This window comes from Marmota monax, unplaced genomic scaffold (genome assembly GCF_021218885.2).
Source record: "Marmota monax isolate L192 unplaced genomic scaffold, Marmota_monax_Labrador192_F-V1.1 WCK01_AAM20220418_F8-fsc00005, whole genome shotgun sequence".
Lineage (NCBI taxonomy): Eukaryota > Metazoa > Chordata > Mammalia > Rodentia > Sciuridae > Marmota > Marmota monax.
This window is the reverse complement of record NW_026692254.1, coordinates 26,053,132-26,079,289: the sequence shown is the minus strand read 5'-3', so window position 1 is coordinate 26,079,289 and position 26,158 is coordinate 26,053,132. Positions and strand designations below refer to the sequence as shown.

The following is a 26,158-nucleotide window of genomic DNA, read 5'->3' as shown; positions in this document are numbered from 1 at the left end:
ACTGCATTGAGAGTCACGGTGACATGTCAAGTCATTTTTGAACTGATGGACATTTGTGTTGTTTTAAACATTTTTTTTTCTATTCTTATACTACAAGAACCCTTAAATGTATCATTTTGCATCTGTGCCAAGTGTTTTCCTAGGGTAGATACCTAGACATGAAATTTCTGGTTTGAAGAATCTGCACATTTTAAATTTTAATAGAAACTGCTTAACTTATCTCTAAAAATGTTGTACCAATTTACACTCCCATCCACACTATTTGAGGACCTGACTCTGTACACCTGAGCCAATGTTTGCTATTATTGCTATTTTAATATTTTATAAACTGATGAATTAAAGTGAGATCTTGCTGTTCTTTTAATTTTCCTTTGAACTGGGTTACTAATGAGATTAAAACATTCTTCATTTTTGATGATTTTTTTGAAACTGAATTTTTAAAATTTAGATTATCTTTTTAACTGGTACTTAAAAACATAAGAATTGCACATAGTAATGCAATAACATGGGATGTTTTGATACTTGTGTATACGTATAATCTTCAAATCAGGTTAAGCATACATATCTCCTCAAATATTTATCATTTCTTTATGGGTGAAAACTTTAGAAATCCTTTCTCCTAGCTTTTTGAATTGTGTGGTATATTGTTGTCATCTATGGTACTTCTGCTGTGCAGTTGCACACAAGAACTTCTTATCCCTGTCTAGCTGGAATTTAGTACACGTGGATTAGCCTCTCCCGATGGCTCCGTGTCACCTACTCTCTAGCTTCTAAGAACCACCATTCTGCTCTCGACTTCTTTGAGATCAACTTTTTAAACTCCACTTGTGAGTGAGATCATGGGTTCTTGTCTTTTTGTGCCTGGCTTATTTTACTTAACAATCTCCGGTTCCACTCCGGTTCTGTCACATGACAGGATTCTGTTCTTTTTAATGGATGAATAATATTTCATTGTGTATATGTACCACAGTTTCTTTTTCCACTCATCAGTTGATGGACACTTAGGTTGTTCCCATTTCTTAGCTATTGTGAACAGTGCTGCAATGAACATGGGTGTGCAGATGTCTCCTCCACATATTGAGTTCATTTTCTTTGGCTCTTTACCATTAAGGAAATGGCTAGTTCAGATGGTAATTCTATATTTTGAAAAATCTCCATGTTGTTTTCCATAATGGCTACCCTAACTGATATTCCTTCCAACAGTGTTCCAGAGGTCCCTTTTCTCCACATCCTTGCCAGCACTTGCTACCTTTTGTCTTGTTGATAACAGTCATTCTTACTGGGGTGAGGTATTATCTCATGGTGACCCTGATTTGCATTACCCTGATGATTAAGTGATGTTAAACTTTTTTTTTTCATATACCTTTCGGTTATTTGGTTTCATTTGAATTTTTAAATTATATTTTCTTTTAGTAAATTAGGACATGTCCCTAATATAAAAGTCAAAGATGCTGAAAAAATATAAGAAAAAGAGAATAATTGCTTCTAGTTCCTCTTCTTTGCTTTTCTTTCCCCAAAAAAGAAACCTTTAAAATTATAATAATTTCTGGTGGCCTGTTTTCAAATAATGTTTATATATTGCTCTTTGAATTCTTCATTTTTATGCATCATCTAATGACTTTCTGAGGCAAAATCTGCAAGTTTTCTAAACATAGTCCATCCTCCCTTTCTTGCCTAGCAATAATCTTCTATATATTAGGTGATGATAATGTTTCCAGCTGAGGAAGTGTATTCATGGCATCTTTTTTAGATAGGGTGGTTGATGATTTGTAAATGGAAGTTATTTAAAGGGTAAAGCTTTTTTTTTTTTTTTTACCTCTCTGCATTTGTTGTCATTGTCTTTTGGTGGTGCTGGGGATTGAACCCAGGGCCTTGTGCATGCGAGGCAAGCACTCTACCAACTGAGCTATATCCCCAGCCCTAGAGGAAAGCTTTGTAATAGGAATGACTCAGTTGGCATATAAGTGAATTTTGATCTCCCCTCTTTCCTTCTTCCTGACTAGAACACGGATATAATGTTTGGAGTTGGAGCAGTCATCGTGTGACCATGAAACGAAACTGGAAGAGTGAATTAGCACACGGATGATGATGGAGTAGGAAAACAACAGGAGTCTGGTCCCAACAGGAACTTTCCATGAACTATCTCCAGTTAGTCCCTAGGAGTTTCTTATACCTTGCTAATCATTAAAAATTTTTTTTTCCATCTGCACTTTGATCTCACACATTATTTTCACATTTAAAGATAGTCCCTAGTTTCATGGAAAATAGAGATTTTGATTGTGTTTCATTTTCTTTACATCATTTTTGTGGATATTTTTGAGAGGCTAAAAGGCTATAAAATACAAGTTGCAGAATCAAAAAATGGGAGTTCATAACCCACTTGAATCAAATGTATGGAAGATGATATGTCATGAGCTTTGTAATGTTTTGAACAACCAATAAAAAAAATAAAAATTAAAAAAAAAGGCTATAAAATGCTTTTAGCGTATGACCTTGAAAGTGGAACCTTGGTATATTTTAGTGTTCTTGTGCATAATGCACATTGCTTTCTTCAAAGGTCAGAGCCTTGCTCACCAATAGCAATTGTGTATCTGCATATAAGTATTATCTAACTGCCACCACAATTAAGTATCCTATTTTTAAATGATTGCTGATTTGATAGGCATATTTTCCTTTTCCTTTTATTACTAGTGAGATCTACACACTTTTAAGAACTCTTTTATAAAATATTTCCTGCATTATTATTACTACTAAATTGAAAATTTACATCTTTTGACCAACATCTCTCCTTATCTCCCTTCATGGTGAGTACCAGTCTACTCTCTGTTTCACTTTATTTTTAGATCCCACATAAATGTGCAATCTTTTATATATTTCTTTCATGAATTTTATTTTATTTCCTTTGCTCATTATTTTTTAAGCTTTCCTATTTATCTTTAATAATTTTATTGGATTTCGGGAGCCATTTATATACTAATGACATTAACCTTCCTCTTATTCAATACATTGCAGATATTTCCAGTTTTTCACATGCTTTTATATTTTGCCTACTTTTAATATTGATGTATGAAAAAATTGCATTTTTATATACTTACATTTATTAGTGTTTCCTTTGTGGTTTCCTTTATTGCTCTTTTGCTTAGAAGATTTTTTTCCCCATTTAGAGAGTTTAAAGATATTTATCTGTATTTTCTTTGAATTGTTTTTACATTTAATTCTTCAAAGTAACTGGGATTTATTTGGATGTATGTGTACACTAAGGTTTCATTTGTTTTATAAGTAGTTTAACATTTTGGAAGTATCTTTTATTGGCCAATAAAACCCTGCCACATTGCCTTGTAGTGCCCTGTCTGGACTTCCCATTCAGTGTCCCTAGGCGCTGTCTCTTGATTCTTGGGCCAATGTCATGCTTATGAAATTATCATGGCTTTAAAAGTATCTGTCAAGGTTAATAAATACCCCATTTTTCTTTTTTCCCAAAACACAGCTATTTCTTGTTCTAGAAGAACTTTATAATCATTTTGGATAATATTCAAAATATCTAAATGAAATTTTGAATTATGTCATATTCACGAGGCATGTTATATGGAATCCTCACACACAGGAAAAACTCAGTCTTCCCATACAGAAATTGTTTTCTCTAATCCTTTATTTACTTCCAATTTTGTAGTTTCCTTCATATATAATTTTTGTGTTCTTTTAGGTAGTTCTTTTGTGCTTTTGTAGGTAGTTGATTTTCTTTTTTTGGCTTATTTTTGCAAAGGTAATTTTACTTCCATTATGTCTTTCAAGTGATTATTTCTGGCATATGGGAAATGGGATTTTTTTTTCACATTTTTATATGACATACAGTCGCTTACCGAACCCTAATAAATGATAAGTACTTTAAAATTGATTCTTCAGTGTTTTCTGAGATATTCTTTGATTTCACATCTGGCTATCTTTTAGCTTGGTATAATTTATTAAGTGCTCCTGAAGTGAATCCCTGAATCTCTTCTATATGCCAAAGTGTAGTGGAAGGTGGCGGACTTTGGTCCCTTCGGCCATTTCTCAGCATATTCCCTCTGAATGGGTTACACTATCCTGCTTGCATTTAAACTGGTAATTTTTTTTCTCAAATTCATGCTGCAAACTCCTACTCCTTTTTCAATGTCCTTCTCAATAGTTTTCTCAGCCCCCAGTCCTAAACAAAGCAACATCCAGTGCAACAGTAATATAATTTTTTTATGACTCTCACGTATCTCCCATCCTAATCAGGGTACAAAAAATTATGCCTTATCTTTCCATCTTTCATCATCTAGCCAATGTCTGGCACATAAAAGGCCAGACATATATTGAATTTGGGCTTTTATATTTAGGAAAGATTTTCCAGTTGTCTATTATATGCACAAGCAATTTCTTTCCCATATTAAATTATCCTAATTGAAACTCCACATTTTATACTACTTTTTGTTATTCTTCTCTAGCTTCTTCCCAGATTGATATCTTTTTTAGCACTGCCCATGGCTTTTCAGATGTTGGCTTCTAAACTATTAATTCTAGCCTATAGGTAGGTAGAAGGAACCAGAAATAGTTCTTACCATTTTTCTAAACATGAGAGAGATAAAATTCACATATTAGGAAGACCAAAGGAAAAAATCTAATGAGATGTCTGTCTCTAGCAGGGAGGGCAACTTATCATACCGAAGGGACACATGTGAAATTGAGAGGAATAGGTACTTTATCAAACATTTCTTTAATCAGCAAAGTTTCTAATCAGTTATTCTGACAGTCTCTTGAAATATTGCATTATCACATCTCCAGAGTCTGGTAAGAGAGGAAAAGTTGAAAATCTTTGTTGGCACTATGGATGCATCTAAATAAGACAATATGGATTGCTTCAAAATAAACAAACCAAATAATTAATTAAATCAAAAATAGGTTCCTCTTCACCCAGTGACAAGGAACACAGGGGCTAGATATTGGATCAGCCTGACACGTGTTCTGGAGTTCAACCAGAGGAAGCTGGCTTGACCTTGATGTTGATGAAGTTTCACTAGTGGAAGAGGTTGCTTGCTGGCCCAGTGGATTGCCTTGGGAGATGGACAGAGGGAGTTGGCTCAATGGGTTGCCAAACACATATTCAACTCCAGGGGCTGATTGTAGAACCATGCCTATGGAAGAACACCCAGGGATAAAACAGAGAATCAAATCTGCAGTCCCACCTAAGGCACTGGCCAGAAACAGCAAGGTGAGGAGCCCAGTGCAGACAAGGCACAGTGTACATAAGGCACTCCTGTGGCTGACTGGAGCCCCCCCGATACCGTCTTGATGACTAGAGGCTCCACGTCAGGCTTTGTGGTTAGACAGCATCTACTCAGTGCCTGGACAAATTGATGACAATTAATTTTTAACCAGGCCCATGAAGAAGATCTTAAATTCTATTGATCTCAGAGACCCTCTCCATGGGACATTCTGCTGTTTAACTAGATGACAGGCATTTCAGTTCATTGCACTTTGGATGGTGTTTATTCATCTGTTTAACCTTAAATTAAACAAGAAAAATAAAAGGAGGTAAGAAAGTATTAAATCCGAATCAATTGCTTACTGACTTAAACTCAAATTTATCAAACATAAGGGCTTGGATTCCACTATTGAGGGCTGGTGATTAGCCACAAATTTGGAAAGGGAGGATATATTGTCCCATGATCATAGTAGGACTGTTAACTGTTAAACTGTTAACCTATTTGTTAGAGAAGAACAAGAAAAGCTTTAAAAGGGAGACACATGTTCAAACAAAGCATCCCGAGGACAAGTAGAAAAAGTAAACAGCTTTAGACTTCAAAGACTGTGATGATATCACTCTATGACTTCACTTGCCATTTGTTAATGATAATGAAAATTGCTAACATTTATTGGATGTGTATTACATGCCATCTGCTCTTCCAAGTACTTCACACAAGTGAACTTTTGAATTTTCCCCAAATCTCTAAGAGTTAGTTACTATTATTCCATTTTATAGGTCAAGAAATTGAGGTGCCAGGAGATTAAGAGACTTGCCCAAGGTCACACAGCCAGTAAATGTCAGAGCTGAAATTACGCACTGTGCTAAAAACTATGCAAAACTTGCAAAGTTTACATTTCTCATAAGATAGTATTATTGCATTCATTGTATAAATTTGGAAATCAAATTTCAGAGAAGTAATGCCAATTGTCCATGGTCACCTGGTAAATAAGAAGATGGAGACAGGGGTCAGAAAACACCTGTGTTCCCTCCTGATGTGGCACAAAGAGGACACTTTTCTACTATTTTGGTCCAAAATAATAATCTAAGCATCAAAGGATTATCAGACAAGTCTGCCCTGAGAGACATTCCTCAAAATGACTGGAATGGACTCTTCAAAAGTGTCAATGTCTTTATGTATAACTTCAATATGTAAATTAAAAAATAAATTATTAGAAGCAAGACAAATAAAGTAGAGGAAGGGGACCAGTGTGAGGGTGCAGGAGAAGAAAGGGGTCAGTCACAGGGATTGAAATAGAGCAAATGATGTTCTATGCATTTATGAATATGCTAAAATGGGCTCTACAATCATGTATAACTATACTGCACTTATTTAAAAAAAAACATAGCATCAATCTCATGAGCAAGAACAAGAGCTGGCGGAACACTCTAGATGAAAATAAACTGGACACACATGTCAGGAATTGCAATGTTGATGGTGTCGTGAGCTTAGATTATAGTATTTCATGTAGAAATAGTAGAGGATAGCATAAGGATAATTGGGGAGATTTGAATACCAACAATTTATTAGACAATTGTATTGTGCTAGTGTTGTGTTTTATGAAGTGCAATAGCTATGTTGTGACTTTGTAAGAAAATGTTGCTCTTTGAAGATCCTGTTGAAGGAGTTCAAATGTTGAATACTTTAAATGTTTTAGCAAAAAGAAAAAGTGTGTATGTATGAGTGTATGTGTGTCTCTATATGTATGTGTACACATAGGGATCCTTATCTATGTGTGTGTATATATATATATGTATATATATATTTATGATGATATATCACATACATACATGCATATTTGTGGATAAAGAGTATTTTAAGAGTTGATTGTACTATTTTTTTCAGTTTTCTACTTATTTGCTTTTATTCACAGTATGAAAGTTAGGGGAAAATATATGTGAATGTTTAATTCCCCAACCACTCTTTATAACTTCTATACTAAATGGTTTCCCAGAATCCATATTGATGATATGAGCAACTAGTAGAAAAATGGACTATTACTACCGCTAACACTTAATATTTACTTTGCATTCAATCAGCAACTATTTTAATGAGCATTTACTTTGTACCATTGTTCTGTGCCCTGGGGAGAAAATGATAAAACACAGTTTCCAACATTTTGAAGATAGGGAAAGCAAAATAGGAGACATAGAATAGTCAAATGAGTAAATGTTTAATATAACCTCAGTCACAGATGCAATGGGATTTGGGTCAGGAAGTGATGGGGAGAGATGTGGACTATTTAGATAAGTGTGGCAAAGAAAGGCCTCCCTGAGGAGGTAACATTTGGGCTGAAAGTCTAATGAGGTGAGGGAGCAAGTTCAGGACAAACGTGGAAAAAGCATGTTCTGCAAAGTGCAAAATCAAGTGGGAATGCCCCACAGTGAGCTGTCCCCAAGCTGTCCCAAGCACTTGGCATCTGTTTTAATCTCACCTTAGCGTTTTCCCACTTTGGTATTATTTTTTGTTGTTTATTTTTAAAAATGCACAATATGCTTTAGCAAGATTCTTTTAGAAAGAACATAAAATGACATTTTTCCTTAAGGTGCAATCTTCTGCTTTTGAGAAAATGTAGGAAAAGAAATAGGTGTACTATTGAAAGATGTTCAGTTGCAAGAAATGCCACATTGCTTTTCTTTTAAAAACTAAATGTAGGTCTGGGGTTGTAGCACAGTGGTAGAGCTCTTGCCTAGCTTATGGGAGGTACTGGGTTTGAGCCTCTAAACCACATAAAAAAAATAAAAAAAAATAAAGACCCATCAACTATTAGAGAAAATAAAAACACAACTAAACCGAATAGGTTATTTCCTCATTTTCCAAGCTTGAAGCACACTCTAGATCTCATAATTTTCCCCAGTGTTGCTCTAATCTGCTGGATTCTACTGGAATTAGAACCTCATATAGCTTGGGCCACTAGGGGAAGTGACTGTACCCTTGAGTCATCTGCTGAGGTCTTTCTTTAGTATTTTCCCCTCTGTTTGATTAGCCTCTTTCACCGCTGTGACTTTAAGATCTGACCAAAACAATTTTAGAGGAGGAAAACTTTATTTGGTTTCAGAGGTCTCAATACACATACAGCAGGCTCCATTCCTCCAGGCTTTAGGGGAGACAGAACATCATGGGGAGGGAAGCAGCTCACGTGATGATCAGAAAGCAGAGAGACTCCACTCACCAGATACAAATATATACCCAGAGCCACGCCCCCAAAGCCCTAACGGACTCCAGCCACATCCCACCAGCCTTCAGTTACCACTCAATTAATCTCATGGGGTGATTAATTCACCAACTGGGTTAAGGCTTTTGTAACTCCATCATTTTTGTCTCTGAACCTTCTTGCATTATCTCAATCATGAGATGTTGGGTGAAACCTCACATTCAAACCATAACACCCTCCCACACTTTTCTGTATTGATTAGTACACTAAGTTGGTCAGGCATATATGTTATAAACAAATTTCTTCCCAATCAGTTGATCATCCTTCAGTTCTTATCTGTTGTGATAAGTGCTGCATATACCGTTTGGATTTCTTCAGTTTTCAAAAGCTAACACTCATTTCATGTTTCATTTTAGCTTCTGATGACCTACTTTTGAAATTTCAAAAATAATAACCTATGCATTTTATCTAGAACTTTTAGAGTTTTATTTATTAGAATTGGCTATTATATTTACTTATGACTTATCTTGATCTATAATAAGAGACAAATTTTATTTAAAAAACAAATTTGTTCAAGATCAATAAGGACAAATGCAAAAATTATATTTTTTATAGTAGAGTATCCTTGGTTATAAAAGCCATATTCACAAAAGAATCTTGTATAAGGAGAATTTGTGGTGAGATAATTTATGTTCCAGGATTTTAAATCCTTTTCAAGGAAAAAATGCTTGAGGTCTAAAATCGTGAGTGAACTATTAATAAGACACAAATAGTTTTACATTCCATGAAAACAAAGCAGTAAAGTCAATACACTAAATAAATAGAAAAAAGTGAGAGTTGATGCTATTAATAAGGAATAGAAGACAGTCAATTTTCATTTACTCTTTGCTTTGAATGTGGGTACTGTCCTCAGGTGTCCATGGGTCCACATGTTAAAGGCTTGGTCCACAGGTGATATTTTCGGGAGGTGCTATGAATCTTTAGAAAGTGGGGCCTTGTAAGAGGTTCTTAGGTCCTTAGGACCTTGAAGGGAACTGTGGGACCTCCCTCCCAATCTTTTTCTCTCACTGCATCTTACACCCTGATTTTGACCAGAGACCCAGTCAATGGAGCTTCATGGATATGGACTAGAAACTGTAGAGCTGTGAGCTAAATAACTGTTTTTCTTTATAAGTTCATTGCTTTGGGCATTTTGTTACAGTAACATAAAAATGACAAATACACTCTCTTCTCCAGAAACTTTTCAAGATCTTTGATCTTAGTCTGTTTAGCTGCTTTTATAAAATACCATAAATGGGGTAACTTATAAGCAATAGAAATGTATTTCTCATAGTCTTGAAGGTTGGGAAGTCCAAGATCAAGATGCTGATAAATTTGATGTCTATTTGAGGGCCTACTTTTTGATCTATTAACAAACTTCTTGCTGGATTCTCATGTGATAGAAAGAACAAGGTGGCTCTCTGTTGCCATTTCATTCATGAGGGCTCCACCCTCACGGCCTAATCACCTTTTAAAGACTCCAACTTCCTCCAAAAACCATCACATTGGTTATTAGGTTTTAATCAATGAATTCTGTGAAGACACAGACATTCAGACTATAGTGCCTCCATTCTTTACACATTTAATGAAGCAATTTTTGTCTTCTAAAACTCATTTTCAGATGTTATATGTAGTAAGAGATATTATTTTTTGTAATTGAGTCTTTACCCAAATTTTCAAATTATTTTCACTTTTGTTTAAAAATATTATATATACTATTTTTATTTATATATGCATTATATATACATTATATTTTATATATATATTATATATATATATATATATATATATATATATATATATATATATATCTCATGGAGATCAATGTAAACTGGAAACAATGAAAAATAAAAATAGTTTATGTTGCCACCACTCAGAGATGCCTAATGTTTTCATTTTGATTTACGTCCTTTCCTTCTTTTTTTCCATGTATGTACATTGACATTGAATTTTACAAAAAAGATTATGTTTTGTATGCCATTTGATAATCTTTATTTAGCCTAACTCAATAATAATATAGCATAGCATCATTTCGGGTTATTCAACATGATTTTACTCAATGTGTTTTTATTAATAACTCAAAATGACTTGTGACTTTTACATACTCAAATCACAATTCTCATTAATGTGCAGAAAGTACATAGAATTAAAATCACATATACTGGAATTTTGCGTAATGAGAATTCCCAGTAGGGAAGTGAGTATCATAATAAAGGAAATTAGTAGATGCTAAGTAGATGAAGAAATATTGTTGAGGTCTGAGTACTTCCTGTTGAGAAAATTATCCACTGCTTTTCCCTTAACAATTGAACGAGGGTGAGAGGATACATATATGTGCATTTGTAAATAAATGGCCTTTTAACAACACTGCCTCCAGTTCTGGCCTTAGTTCTCTATTAAAAGAAAAAAAAGGAAGAAAGAAAAAGGAAGAGGAGGAAAAACAATAGAAAGGGTTAGATATACAAGACAAGGATCCTTAAAAAAAGAAGAAGAAGAAGAAGCCCAAGGGAGTTTACTGAATTTGAGGAAGGGGAGGTTTAGGAATACCTGAGAGTCTTGTATTTCACCTAAACCCAGGTAACATAATACATCACTTAACTTGTCGCAAGAGAAAGCCCACTTGGTCATAATGACTTTTGAGTCATTCAATCAATGCTGAAATGCAGCATATAGGATCTCTACCTGGAGATCTTAAATATTAGAATCTATGCATAGGAGTCTTCACATTTGAGATCCTGAAATGTTGGAGTCCAGGGTGGGCAGGGCAATACATTGAAATTCCTTTTGGTTATGAAACTTACATGATTACTTCAGAAGTTTTGAAAAATATGGAGCATTTGAACATGAAGACTGAAAGGGCCCATCCATACAGAGACTTTTTTTTAACCAGTGCAGAGATTCTCCTACATAGAACTCCATAGTACTTATGGACTTGTGTCACGCCATAAATCATATTGCAGTTTGTCATGAGTATTCCCTCTTCCCTGAAAGTCTTTTCAAGTCAGTGTTGAATTGTTGAGTGCCTGTATAGAATTCCACAGCAAGGGTGTGCCCTGGCTTATCCCAGTTCCTGAATCTGGCCCCTAGGCTCTCTTTGCGTTTGTTGTGGGCATTTGAGAGGATGCTGGTGTAGCTTAAGGAGGAGTGTCTGCCTTTAGGAACATCCCACCTCTCTGACACCCCAGCTGATCAGTTACTAGAATGTTCTTTGCAAACCTCTTCGGTTGCATTCACAAGAGTGGGTTCACTTCCCTTTGAAAAGCTATTTCAGACAAAAGGGCTCTATCTTCATTCAATCTTACCTCAAAGAGACTCGTGGGGACTCTGGGGACCTGAATGGGCTTTAAGATGAGTTTCTCTTCTAAACCAAGATCATTCCACAAAGGCATTCTTTCTCCATTTTCTCAGGCTCACGTCTCCAAAATCACCAATTTGCTTGTGCTGTCTATGCACTTAATAATAAATTTATTTTTTATTAAGAATTCCCACATTCTGATTTGTCATGAATCAACCACTTTCTGAACAAGGAGGCAATATCCAGGTTAAGTGGGGGAAGAACACAGTGTAATCAGTTGAGAAATTACTCTCCAGCATCCACGGATCTCCAGGGAATTTGATGAGGCCATATCTAGAATTCTGTGCCGGGTTGTTGTTGATGTCACATGGAATCCTGCACTTTCTACAGTTTGATGGGGAATGCCAGCATCTCCTGCTTTATCAAAATTCAAACACCTCTCTATAGGATGAGAAATGTTCCACTTCTCCAACTCAGTGATATTTTGACTCTTTACATGTCTACAGAAGTTTCAATAACAAATTTAGTTTGTGAATGCGAATCTCATATGACTTTTTTTTGGGAGAAATGAGTATATTGCAAATAGTGTAGTGTCCCTGGAATGAAATAAAAGGAATAGCACACAAAGTGTAAGGAGTCAGCCTGGATGACACAAGATTCCTGGAAGAGATTGACATATATGGGCAAAATAGCTGGGAGTTTCTTTTAAACATAATATCTATTTCTAGCTGCCCAGATGTAAAAATATTACCAGAAATGGAAAAAGAGTTGAAGAATCTATACTAAGCATCAAAAAAATTAACCCAGTGTGTGTGTGTGTGTATGTGTGTGTGTATGCGCACACACACGTGTATGTGCACGTGTGTATGTGTATGTTTACATATATATAAATGACCTAGACAGGAGACATTATGAATGACTGAATTCTAGCATATTCCTGGGCACATAGTAACACTGCACAGATTAATCTGAATTAAAATCTTATGTGTAAATGAAGCCAGAGTTTTAGTGTTGCCCTACCTCTAAATGTTATGGTTTCTTTCTGGAGTCTGACTCCCTCACCTCCTCCAGGTGAGACTGGGAGTAAATCAGGGTTTGCCTGAGTTGGAGTCATGGGTCACTGCTTGCTTCTCTGCTGTGTGCCAAATGGCCTTAGAATCTTTCTCAGCCCAGGGCTCCAGGAAGCTACTACCAATCACTAGAGTGGGACCAAGTTGAAACCACTTTCCCAACTCTAGACTGGACCCATTTAGTGCCCCTTCCATTGCTTTCTTTCTATGACTATCAATTAGAATTTTACATCTCCATTTTTTTTCATGTCTTCATACATGTATATAAGGTGATAATGTCCATTTCATTTCACTGTCTTTCCTACCCCCATTCCCCCACTTCCCCTCCCACCCCTTTGCCCTATCTAGTGTTCGTCCAATCCTCCCTTGCTCCCCCCATAACCACATCATGAAATCAACATCCTTATAGTAGAGAAAACATTTGGCATTTTTTGGGGGATTGGCAAACTTCACTTAGCATTATATTCTCCAACTCCATCCATTTACCTGCAAATGCCATGATTTTATTCTCTTTTAATATTGAATAATATTCCATATAACAGTATTTTGTCAATCTTTCTAGTCTTATTAGGGAAAGATGGTAACTTTAGTGTGTTAAAAGAAATGGCTCCTGAGTTCTGGCTCCAGAGCGCTCCTAGACAGACCGGAGGGCTCGGATCTTCCTCACCCTCTGATTCCCACCACCGATTTAAGACAAGGTGATCTTGTCTGTGTTAAGTCTTTGCCATAAATGGTATGAATGTGAGTTGTCTTAAGATAGTGAGTCTCCAAGCCCAGCCTCATGGTGTGAGATGCTGGGAGCCAGGCAAGGAGCTCCAAGTTGGAACCAAATCATTCATGACTTTCTACCAGGAGGGGAAAATAAGAAGTGGGGAGAAGTTTTAAGAATTTTAAATACGACAAGTTTGTCTTAAAACTTCTGGTATCTTTACTACTTGTTTAAACTAGGAGCTAGTACAAAGAGGTAATAATTTAATTTACCTCAGAACTATGTATTTGATTATTGCAAATTTAATACATTAATGTTTAAATTTGTCCCACAAAGCACATTCCCAGTGCTTTGCAGTTGAAATGTGTTTGCGAATCATTTTACCTGGATTGTTTGCGTTGGGGAAGCCCAAGTCATGTTCAAATGAGCTCGGAACTGGATTGAACACTGCATTCTTCAAAATGTTCTCGGGAGTAGCCAATGTATAACCTAGAATTCTCAGACTGAGACTAGGGCTGGGAGGACAAGGTGTTCCTGTGTCTGAGACTCTGAGATGATGGATCCCATTCTGTCACTTTTCTGGTCACAGACACATGTCAGGCACCATGTGAAGATTATTGCTGGCCTTAGTCAGGTCACAGCTGTCTATCAAGGGGATAGTCACCTTTAGAATCAACCATGTCCTAAAAGGAAGGCGTTAAGACATACTCCATCCTATAACTACACCACATCAAGGGATGTGGTCATTAACCTGTGGGTCTGGTGTTTTTGGTCTAAGAAGCTAGTCTCCTAAGCCATGACAGAATTCTTTAACTTCTACCACTTCCATGTCCCTTATACCAAATACCTATGATTATTTCTTCCCTAATCCCTTGGTGCCAACTGGAACATCTATTACAAAACTGGAGGATATGACATTTTCTTCTAATTATTAAGGATTTTTTTTGCTCATTTATTGCAAGGAACCATTTATTCCATAAAATCTGCCTCCCCCCTTCTTTATAGGGTAGACATTTCTGGGCTTGCCCACAGCCACAGGTGGCCCACAGAGTACCAGGCTTTAGCATCCCATTTTCCTCTCCAGAGGAGGGGGCACTGCTTCTGTACCACAGTTGTTGTTGTTGTTTTATCCAGCACCTACCTTGAATGAAACCTTCCCATGCCTTCTCCAGGTTGACATTACCAACAGGTTATCCATGTCCAACACCTTCCTGGGAAGGTGAAGATTTTTGTGCATGGGGAAAAAAAAGGAAGTCAATTCAAGAAGAAAAGTGGAATACATCAGTCAAGAGAGCTTTCTGGGCTAGTGTAGACAACCTCTCTCATTTTTTCTTGGCCCTCTGTAACATGTTTTGATCAGTGGGTGAGCCCCTGGACATACTTAACTAGTTGGCAGGTTGGCATTGCCCCCGAAAGCTTCAGGCTGCCATCTCTCAAATTGTACTGTTCAAATTCTCAAATGGCCTATGACTCCCTTTCAAGTATTCACCTTGTGTCTCCAGCACAGGTCATTTCAAAAAACCTTTGAATTCTGAAGGTCATTGGTCACTGCCTTTCTCCTCCAGAAGGTTTTGTTCAAGCTTTCTGGTCCTACGTGCTTCTAGGTAAATGCTGGCCTGAATGGATCGTGCACAACTGGGGGCTCTCTCCAGCTGAGATGGCACAGGGAAAATCTAGACCAGTTCATTCTGACATCAGCAGGGCCATTATTTTTCCTGAGTCTGCACTTCAGAATAGATAGACCCTTTCTCGTCAAAGCAAGGTGTTCCGTTTCAGCTCATTACATGGGACATAGATTCTCTGCAGGAAAGGACTTCAACCACCCTATTCTATTCACCTAAAGTGTTCAAGGGAAATCTTGATCAACCTTCCCCAGGGAACTTCATCAGAGACATAACAACAATAACCATTCTTTATGAAGAAATGAATGTGTGCCAGGCTCTCTGTTAACATGCATTATTTTGTGATCCTGACAACTGGCCTAGGAGGAATACCATTTTTTCAATGAAGAGACTGAGTTACAGAGAATATAAAAGGGCTGCTTGCTCAAGGCCACAGAACTTAACAGTAGCAAGGACAAGATTTGAACCCTGGACCTGGAGCTCATTCTTGGAACCACCATGCAAACTTGCTTTACTTTCAAAAGTAGTTCTTGGTTCAGTTTTCTAGGACAAGGCAGGGAACCTAAATTAGTTGAACCTCCCTTCCTTTATTTTTCACAATATGTAATTTCATTGCATCCTCTCAAATATACTGTTCTCTATGTATGACTGTTATCATTTCACAGATGGACAAACTGAAAGGAGATTGACTGGGTGGCTATATTCAAAGATGGGTTTTGAGCTCAGATCTCTTGGCATGTCGAAAAGCATGTGCAGCCTCAGTGAGCAGAAAGAACAAGAAAGCAAGATATATTTATTGGTCTTTCTACACAAGCTCTTCATCTTGTCACTCAGTAATTATTTATTGACATTACATGGCACTGACACATTTTTAGGTATGTGGAATGTGCTTCTAAGGACAGGATCTCTGTGACTCAACTGCTTCCTTTTTGGCATCTGAAAAACCTGCCAATAATAGGAATGCAACAGATTCTTGATGACTTGTATAGCAAGCAGAACTAGACCTTGTTTCAGGGTGATGGTAAACCTCCTGTATCCCTAGAAATAGAAAACTGGGCTCAAATGAGAGAAGAAATCCTAGAGCCTCTGTTTTCCCTGGAGTATTTGAAGTGCTGTTGTTGTCGGGATGATTGTTATTTCGTTCACATTCCTTGTGTCTGATTGCCTTTTCTCCTCCTCTCCCTGCATGGCTCTTGAGCTATGCAGCGCTCCCAATAGATTCCACCCCAGAAGGGTTCATGTATATGCACCAGAGGGTTAGAGAGCGCTGGGCAAGAGAAGGGGATGAGGAATGTGTCTGCTACCTTCTATCACTGATGCTCATAACATAACACACTTGCACCAACACCCAGATGTTTTTCTGCACATGGCTAGAGATCTGCATGCACAGGCACACAGACACACTATCCAAACAAAGATAAGCAAATAAACCCTCAGGTCCCTTAGACACACCCATGCACCACACCCTCCATCGATCACATGCAGACACAGTTTTGCAGTGAGTAACGTGCACCCCATTGCTCCGTGTCTTACAATACCCATAAGGTTGCTGAGACAGTAAGTACAGAGCAGTGATAAGAAGGCATCCCTCCTCCATTCACCAACAGGGTAGCTGCTGCTGCTCTCTTTTTTAGAGGAAAAGATGCATCTTCTCTAGGCATTCTGATCTCTATGTGAGTGCTGAGTGTTATTCCTCAGTCTCATCTGCCTCCAGCCCAGAGGACGAATGCAGACCTGGGGTTCGGCCATCCTTCCTCTTTCCATTATGGCAGGAGGGAAGCACTTTCTCCAGAATTCACAGCAGGGAGGTATCACCTAACTTGGTAGCTCTCACCTATCTGAAGAAAGGACATGAATCTGCCAGGATTTGGCTTCAGAATTTTCTCTTTGCTTATGTGTCAAGTGGCTCCAAAATTTCAAAGTCCCCAGTAACCTCACTTTCACCCAGCTTCCCATTCCGAGGCTGGTCATGACCCAGGGTGAGGTGGAGAAATAACACCCTGATGCTGGCCATCTGCAGGAGGGTGGTGAGGCGTGGTCTGGGGCCTCAGTCCTCCCTCCTCTGGGACAGACCAGCCTCCTGCCTGAGGGCCTGCCAATGTTTTCACAGCTGTGGGCAGGGAGGACTGCTCCCCAAGCGCCTTGTACACAGTTGGCCTGCGACCCAGCAGCTGTGCACACCCAGGCATGACCCTAGTCCCTACAGGGAGTGGGGGGAACCCTGGCCAGTGTGTCCAGCCCGAGCTGACCAGCATTACTAGGGCGGGCTGCATCTTGTGCTTCTGACCCACTTCATTTAACGCAGCTATTAAGTGATTCTCACATGGCTTCCCCTGTCTTCTATTAACTCCCCAGGCAGCAGCGACAGCCTTATTAACTGCAAATGGCTTCTTGTGGCAGTGTTCCATTTCTAATATTAATAATCAGCGTTTAATAAAAACAAAGAGGGGGAAAATACAGGCAGAAAAAACAGACCGCTTTGCCCCGTTCTCATTTATCACTCTGGCAGCGGGAGGCCACGCAGACATCAGCAGGGGCGGCTGAGTGGTTAGACCCTTGACAGAGACACACAGGCACCCGGGGCACACATGCTCACGTCTACTCACACTCACACACATGCACACGCACACACATGCACAAATGCACCCTCATACACACGCACACTCACACACACGTGCACAGGCACACACAGACAGTGCACTAACACAAGCATGCACACACCTGTTCCCGGAACTGTGCTTCATCCATCACTTGGACAAAGTCAAGTGCAGATACCTCTTTTCCCCTCCCCATCCCCACCCCTCTCCCTCCCCAATCTGGCATCTACAGTGACTTCAGTGGTCCTGCATGGTATCATTAGCTGATGTCTTTTGATGAAGGGAGGAAAGAGGAGTTGCTGGCTCTGACATTATCTTTTTTTCTCTTCCCTTCCCCTTTCCATCAGGCCACATCATCTGAAAGACAAATGACTCCCTCCTGCCAAAGCCAAGGAGAGTGGAGTTAAAAATGTAGTTAATTAAATCTACCCAGAAAGATCAACTCTGAAGATTAGGAGCTGGCTTTATCGCCACTAAAAATAAACAGGGCTGGGGGAGACAGGATGGAAGAGAAGGGAAGAAGAAGGTGGGTGGGACAGAGAGGGACTTGGGGCTTTGGATCCTTGGATGCTGGACTGATATTTAAAGGACTTTTACATTGTGAACGATCTCAGAGAACATCTGACATCTCTTGGGGCCCTGGGGAGGATTTTATGATAACAACCAATCCCACTTGGAGGGTGAGGGGTCTGCTCTATTTCTGGGTGTGCAGAGACCTGTAGGAAAAAGAGCGCTGTGTTCATGGTGAGGAGTTTGGGTGTTCAATTCCTTCTTGGATCTCCTACCTAGAATCCCCACCCCCATTCTCTTGCTCTACCCAAGAGGGACATAAACAAAGACTTATGCATATGGCTAAAGGGTAGGTGGCTGTCCTGGAGGGGGCACAGTCTATAGGCCTTACCTTTCCCAATGTGTTCCAGATCCCGCACAGCCAGGACACCTAGCTCCCCTCAGCACCTAGTCAGGGTGCTGAGAAGTCCTCTGATTAGAATCAGCTGGCAAAGGACTTGGTGGGTGACTTTGAAGCTCTACTCCAGCAGGCTCGTGGAGGTGAAGCCTGGAGCCTGGGAGCACCGACTCACCTGAGAGTTGGAGTTTGCCTCTGCTTCTTCCCATCTCCACAACCTTGAGCAGGCTGCTAGGTTCCTCTTCCTCCTTCCAAATCCTATGAAATGTCCCTTCCTCAATCCTTCTTCAACTCCCAAAGAGAAGATGATCTGTCTTCTGCCTTCTGTCTTCTGTGAATGTGGTCCTGACTCTCACTGCTGCCGCACGCCTCATCTTCTGGCCCACCTCCCTCCCATACCAGAAACGGGTGGAGGTCGTGGACAACCTGCCTTCTCATCTTGCTCTCCCCAGCACTTCATGTTGTGCTCCTAAGAGAAGCCAAGGGCTGAAGACCCTGAGGGGACAGGGTGGGTCGAGTCTGCTGGAAACTGGCTTTGCCTGTTACTTCAGTCATGGGTGGGCCTGAACCCAAGCGGCCCTCTGAGCTCATCAAAGTGCCAGTGATTATTGACAAAGGACTTCCTGGTGTGAAAAATGACTGTCACTCTCCATTTCTGAGATTTACCTTGGAAACATCCAGAGAATAAAGTGAGTGCCTTTCAGATTAATTTACTCATCAAAATGTCATTCTGTGAAAGCTGTTTTCTAGCTGTGAGTCTCTCCAAGTTCCCTTGTTTGGAGCAGGAGGTCTCTCTCTGCCAAGCAGAAACACACAGGGATTCTGGGGGATGGGGCTTGTGTTGAGGGCTCAGACTCCCTGAGGCTTCCCTGACCAAAGCCCAGGCTTCCAATAGTACTGCCATCAAATTCCCCTCAAGGGAAGGCTGTGAGAAAGGAAGGCACTAAAATAAACTTTGACAGGGACAAAGAAGAGAAAAACAAAAAAGCATCTTTCTAATAGAAAAGATACACAGCACATCAATGTTCTTTTTTTTTTTTTAGAGCAATGTAAGCTAAAAAAGCCATCATCTGCCAGAATATTAATATTGTTAGTTTTTAATTTATTATATTTAATGTCCAAGAAAACCCACAGTGTAATAAAGCTGCCAGGCTGGCAAAGTGAGCACAGGGAGGAACTGGTTTTGGAGTCACAGGGTCTGCCACACTGTGCCTCCCAGTCACAGACACACACCAAAGGTGGTATCTTTTCATTCCCTGTCATCTGAACTGCAGAAATGAAAAAAAAAGTTAAAAGGCAAGAGCCAATGTCACCCCCTGGCCCCAGCTCTGGGCCAGTTCCTTCAGCTTCCTGGGGAGAGTGTCAGACAGTCATAACACAGCAAAACACAGCCTCTCTGAATAGGCTGCCCTGCTTCCCCTCCCAGAGAACACAAAATAACTGTGAGGGTTTTTAACCACCCTGAAGACTGCAGCTCTCTGCAACCTCTGTGTAGAATCTGGGCCTAATACCTATGTTGACATTAGGACAGGTCCCCTACCTTCTGAACTCTCAATACACCACACCTCATTTAAGGGTTTATGCAGTTTCCACCATATCAATGGATATTGTGTGTTCTCTACATAGGTGCACATGTGTGTATGTGAGCCCCTTGTAGAAAGGAGGCAAAGAGCTTTAGTGAACCCTGAAAAAGGAAACAGCAATCAATATGCCTGTCCAAACAATTAGAGAGAGATGTTTCCGAGTCTCTTAAATCGTTAGATGCACGCTGTCAGGCTGGCTGCCATTAAATAGCTTCTAAATAATGCAAAGACAATCAGATGTACAAATAAGCAATTCAATTTAGGTGATTGATTATTGGAATAATGCTCATACACCTTAGGCCTACATTTCCAATCACATCTCCATTTCATTTCACCAGCAGTAATGATCTTTTTACCTCTACCACTGGAAAGTGATCTCACAAATGGTGACTTGGGACACGGGTTCTTATTCTTGGGTCCTATGCTTGACTGTTTACTTTGTTCCAGTGTTTCTTGGGCACATGAAACAGGTGTATCTCCTTCCTCTCTACAGTGTGATAATGCTATGTAAACCACATGTGATATTCTCTCAATAAAAATAGAGCAAATCTGTAGAAATCTTTGAAGATTGATGCCTTGCAGATAACCATTATATGAGTGGGTTCTTCCACCCTGGGTTCTTTGTGTCACTGTGACCAAAATACCTGAAAAGAACAACTTTGAGGAGGGAAAGTTTATTTTGCTTCATGGTTTCAGAGATTTAGTTCAAAGTTGGCTAAATCCATTGCTGTGCACACAAGAAAGATAAGGCAGGACATCTTGGTGGAAGGGTGTGGTGAAGGACAGCTGCTCTGTCCATGGCTTCCAGAAAGCAGAGACAGAGGGAAGGGGCCAAAGGGAAGATGGACGCTTCCAGGGCACATCTCCCCAGTGACCTCCTCTAGATACACCCCACCTGCCTAAGGTTACCATCCAGTTAGTCCATTCAAACTAGGATGAACTGATTAGTTCACAGCTCTTGTATTCCAATCATTTCATCTCTGAATATTCCTGCACCAACACAGGTGCTTTTGAGGGACACCACATATTTAAACCATAACACACCTTTTACCACTCCTGGGTTCTTTAATGTTTGCTGCTTCTGGAAAAGGCATACTGAGATCTTATCAGTGTCATTTCTGCTTATAGTTTTATTTCAGAAAGATAATAATATGATGCTTATAGTATGGGACTCTCCCCAGAACTCTCTCTAAATCTCAGATAGTGATAAAACAAGTTGTTTCTGTCTTTGCCACAAGTATAGACTTTGGTTTGAGTTCTGTTTTGGTTTGAGTTCCCCCAGGCGTAACTTCTGCCTTCTATAATTGGTGTCAATGGATGGAGCTGTTATGTCCTTGAGGGTTCATGTTATACAGTTGCAACCTTTTCAAGATGATTTGGAAGAGATTCCTTTTACCTATTTGAAAGGAAGACATTCATAGGGGTTAGCTCATGATACAGCATGTGTCTCCAGCTCAGAGTCTTGCATTGTTCTTGGCAAGAATCAACTGGTACGGTATGCTCTAAACTCTGTTTTACTCAAGGAAGCAGGATTTTGTAACATGCTAGCCTTAAGTTGAAACTTTCCACCTAGCAAATGGACATTTGTCTAGATTGGAATCTTACTACTCAAAATACGATCCCTGGGCACCATAGTTTTCTCACCTGGGAAAATGTTTCAGGTCATACCCCAGACTTACTGAATCAGAATCTGCATTTTACCAGGTCATTGAGTGACTCATGAATACCTTCAAATTTGAGATGTGTTGCTTAAAAACTCTAAGAAGTATGATGGAAAAGAAATGGATGTCAGGTACAGCATTTTCTATAGTGAAGTAGGGTAAGTCACTTACTTTCACAATTTCACTACCTTAACCTACAAAAACTGAGTACGATGAATTCTACTCTGCACGGAAGCTGCAAACATAAATGAATCAATTTAAGAAAAGTGACCTAGAGCCTAGGCCATCTTAGGCCCCCAGAAAAAGGTGAGTTTTCTTTAGCAGGTCTTTGACTTATAAAAAGAGTTGCTATTGCATAGACAATTGCAGTTTTTCTATGCCTATGCAATAAGTTAAGTCAATAACTACAATAATACATAGTAGACAAGAAGATAGGTGAAACTTAATTGTTTTCTTTCCATTTTCTTAGTGAAAAACTAGCATGTGGAGACCTAGAAAGGTAACCAAAGACAGAATATACCTTCAAAAATAGTACCAGGGATTACTAGCAGTAGTTCAGGAATTTATTGTATGGCAGTCTGCTTAGGTCAGCGGAAGTATTGATTTTATGGTGGTTTTTCTTATCTTGGATCAGAGAGTTCATACACTAAGACATTTCTCCAAATACTTCACTCAGAACATCAGCCTAGAAGCAGATTAGTCTCTCTTCTTCAGAATCTCTTCAGCTTCATCTACCTGAATCTAGAGATTATCTGCCCTAGTAGGATTTTGAGGTGCTTTATTTACCCAGCTTATACTCTGTCAGGCTCTGTTTAGAACTACCTCTTCCAGGAAGCCTTCCCTGACCCACATCACAGCTCATCTTGGTGCTTCTCTGTACTCTCAAGGCAGCTGTGGCTGTTTTTGTTTTTTTTTTTTAACTCAGTGCTAAGCAAAGTCATCTCCTTTGGCTCTCCTACTGGAGTAAGCCCCTGGGAGTCTGTACCACATTCATGTGCGCCCCTGCAAGGAACCTGAACAGCACAGCCATATTGTTTGGATATTAGGTGTCCCCCCAAAGCTTCCCCTGATGCAGGAATATTCAGAGGTGAAATGGATGGATTATGAGAACTCTAACCTAGTAAGTTCATTCTAGTTTGAATAGACTGACTGGGTGGTGACTGTAGGAAGGTGGGGCATGACTGGAGGAGGTAGGTCCCTGGGGGTGTGCCCAGGAAAAGTGCATCTTCCCTGTGGTCCCTTTCCCTCTTCCTCAGCTTCCCTGCTGCCTTGAGCTGAGCAGCATTCCCCTCCACACTCTTCTGCCATGATGTTCTGCCTCAGAGCTATGGAGTTGGCCTACCATGGACAGAACCTCGGAAACCATGAGCTGAAATCAACTTTTCTTCCTTTAAGACGTCATTGTCAGGTCCTTTGGTCATAGTGATGAAAACACATGGAAAGGCAGTGGCTGGTATATTCTATCTTTTCATCCAACCCAGTCAAGACTCCAAGTGACCATTTATTCCCCATGATTATGTAAACAGTCTACATATTTTAAGCAGTTTATTTCCTCTGCTCCCAGTTGCTGTATTAGGAATAACATCTGATTTTAGGATACCCTGCTCTTCTTGGATGCCTTTCTGTAAAATCTCATTTCTTGCTTCTTATACCTGCCAGTAGCCTTGTGCACATTCAGAAAATGAACTTTCCAGGGCTCCCATTGTCATGCGCTTTCCCCTTTCCCACATTGCCTGTTTTCCTATGTGTTCTTTACCTTCAAACAACATTCTTTCTTCTTTATTCCCTCTTCACAACTCTCTCAAAGGCACCACTTCAAAGAAAGGCTTAAATGAATCATCTTACATATTGTTCCTAGGGCAGGTTGGGTAAATAGTAGAAAAGCCTGCAGCCAAAGGCAATCATCTCTAACTGTGGTGGCTAGTTCCAGCAAGTCACTTAACAGAACATGAGATAGCGTCTCTGAAATAATTCAACACTACAGTATGTGAATTTCTGGGTGCTACCCATACCGGAGTAGACAAGACAGATGTTGTCTTCATAGAACTTGAATTCCTGTGAGGGAGAGAGAACAATAAACCTCCAACTAATACATGAACTTGATATTTACACTGGGGAAAATATCTGAAGGAAATAAATGTGGTGATGTGACAGAGCATGACCTGGGGGAGCGGTCCTTGTGAAGAGGTGAAGGGATCCAGCTTCTGAGCTGCATATAGAAGGGTGATGATAGTCAGGCAAGTATCTGCAGGATGGGTGGACAAGTATCCCAAGCAGAGAAAAGAAGATTCAAAGGAAAAGGTCATAATACGTAAAAGGAAGGGAAAATTGGTCAACTCAATCCAAGTGAGGAAAGGGAAATTTCATGTGAAATGAATGATGTTGGAGCAGTGGTGAGAGATCAGGTTATTCTGTACCTTGGAGTAATCTTGGAGTAATGTGAGCCCCGGAGGGTGTGAGATGATCTGATTTGTAGAACATCAATGACGGCTACAGTGAGAACAGATGGCGAGGAAGGATGTGGCTGGAAAGAGGGAGACAAATCTGGGGCTTCTCAAAAGTTTAAGCCCTGGAGAATTAGAATAGACTTGAATAAACCTGTTCGTGAGCCACCTGCAATAAAGACTATAAATGCTGAGCATTATGACAGAGGACCAATGTCTACATCTTTGGCTTGCAAACTTGTTGGGTCACAACAAGTCTTAGAATCTGTATGTGTACCAATTGTTATTGATAGAATAGGGAGGGGGGCAAGTGCTGGGGAGTGATATTGGCCAAATTCTATTGTTATACTCCATGCATGTATGAATATGTAACAACAAATTCCACCATTATGTACAACTATAATGCATCAACAAAGATGTGGAAAGAAAGAATAAAGAACATGTTGTATCCTAGTGTTACTTATAATTATTATTTATGGTATAAATACAATTGTGATTAATCAAATACATGTATTCATTAAAAAGCATTATTAAATTTGGAGGAACTTCCTGTCAGTACCTGTTGTCTATTTATTTTAAGTAAACACTTTAATTGGTATAGGATCTGTACAACATTTCAAACTTAATATATGTACTGTTGAGCAAGTCAATTTCTACCATTTATCCTGGAAACAAAGAAGACTATGTCTATACCATATGGTTTCCTCTTCCTGGAGACTCTAGGAAATTTTACTTCCCAGCCGCACTTGTGGTAAGGGGTGGGACCATGTAATTTGAGTTGTAACCACTGGGATTGTGAGCAAGATTTGATGTGGTTTTTCCTTCCTGAACTAGAATAGCAGGTGTGTATTCTCATGCTCTCTGCACTCCCAGGACACTAGGCTGGCAACAAAGAACTCCTAATCACAGAGTTGCAGTTTGGAATTAGCTGGGATATGGGATTCTCAAGTCAACCCTGGAGGAGCTTCCAGAAAGCATAATATGATCTGCATTGGACTGGGGAGGACACAAGCAGAAAACTTTTGGTTGCTTTAAGCCACTAGAACTATTAGAATTTATTTTCTACCATGGTCTAGTTAAGTCTAAGCAAACTCGGAGTGTCCATCAAACTTACTTGCACCTACAACAAGAGAGGCTTATACAAGGATTGTTATCACCATAGCACTGGGACAACAAGAGAATGGAAACTCCTTAAATATCTATGCGTAGTAAGCTGGTTCAATCAGTTATGGAACATTCATACAGTGGGTCTTATGCCTTGGCTATGAGGGAGCTCGTAAATTATTATGTTAAGTCACTAGAGTTTGCTAGTATTTGGTCATTTGTATGTTAAAAGGGCAAGTTCATGTAGCAGTAACTAAAACATATTGGGTTAATGTGCTATTAAAGTATTCCAAAGCCTTACAATGATTAATAATCCTCGAAAGAACTCTCTAAGGTAGGTCACAGTATTGTCCCTATTTCTCCAATCAAAGTGGGACCCAGAAATACTAAGGAACCCACCTAAGGTGGCATAGCTAGAACATGTTAGAACAGGGACCAAAGACAGGCTTTGGGCTTTGGAACTCATTCCTTAATAACCCACCATAGTACATAGATGGGGAAGTTCATTTATGTAGAGCATTTTGGGGGATTTGGGGGAGATGAGAATCTGGCAGGAATTAATGTCTTTGGGCAGAAGAATTGAAAAGTTGGAGACAAGGTTGGGAAGAAGAATTGATTTTCAGTGTATGCCCTATTTAGTACCTCTAGGTTTTCTTTCTTAATTATGTGCAGAAATCATGCATTTCAAACATAAATAAATAATTTTGAA

At 39.5% G+C, this 26,158-nt stretch overlaps 1 non-coding gene across 1 annotated transcript; it reads right to left on the bottom strand.

Moving 5' to 3' along the window:
* Positions 1–1,843: 1,843 nt before the first annotated feature.
* Positions 1,844–1,916, bottom strand: Trnaa-cgc (transfer RNA alanine (anticodon CGC)). The gene has a single exon. It is a non-coding gene; the product is annotated as a tRNA-Ala (tRNA).
* Positions 1,917–26,158: the final 24,242 nt, after the last annotated feature.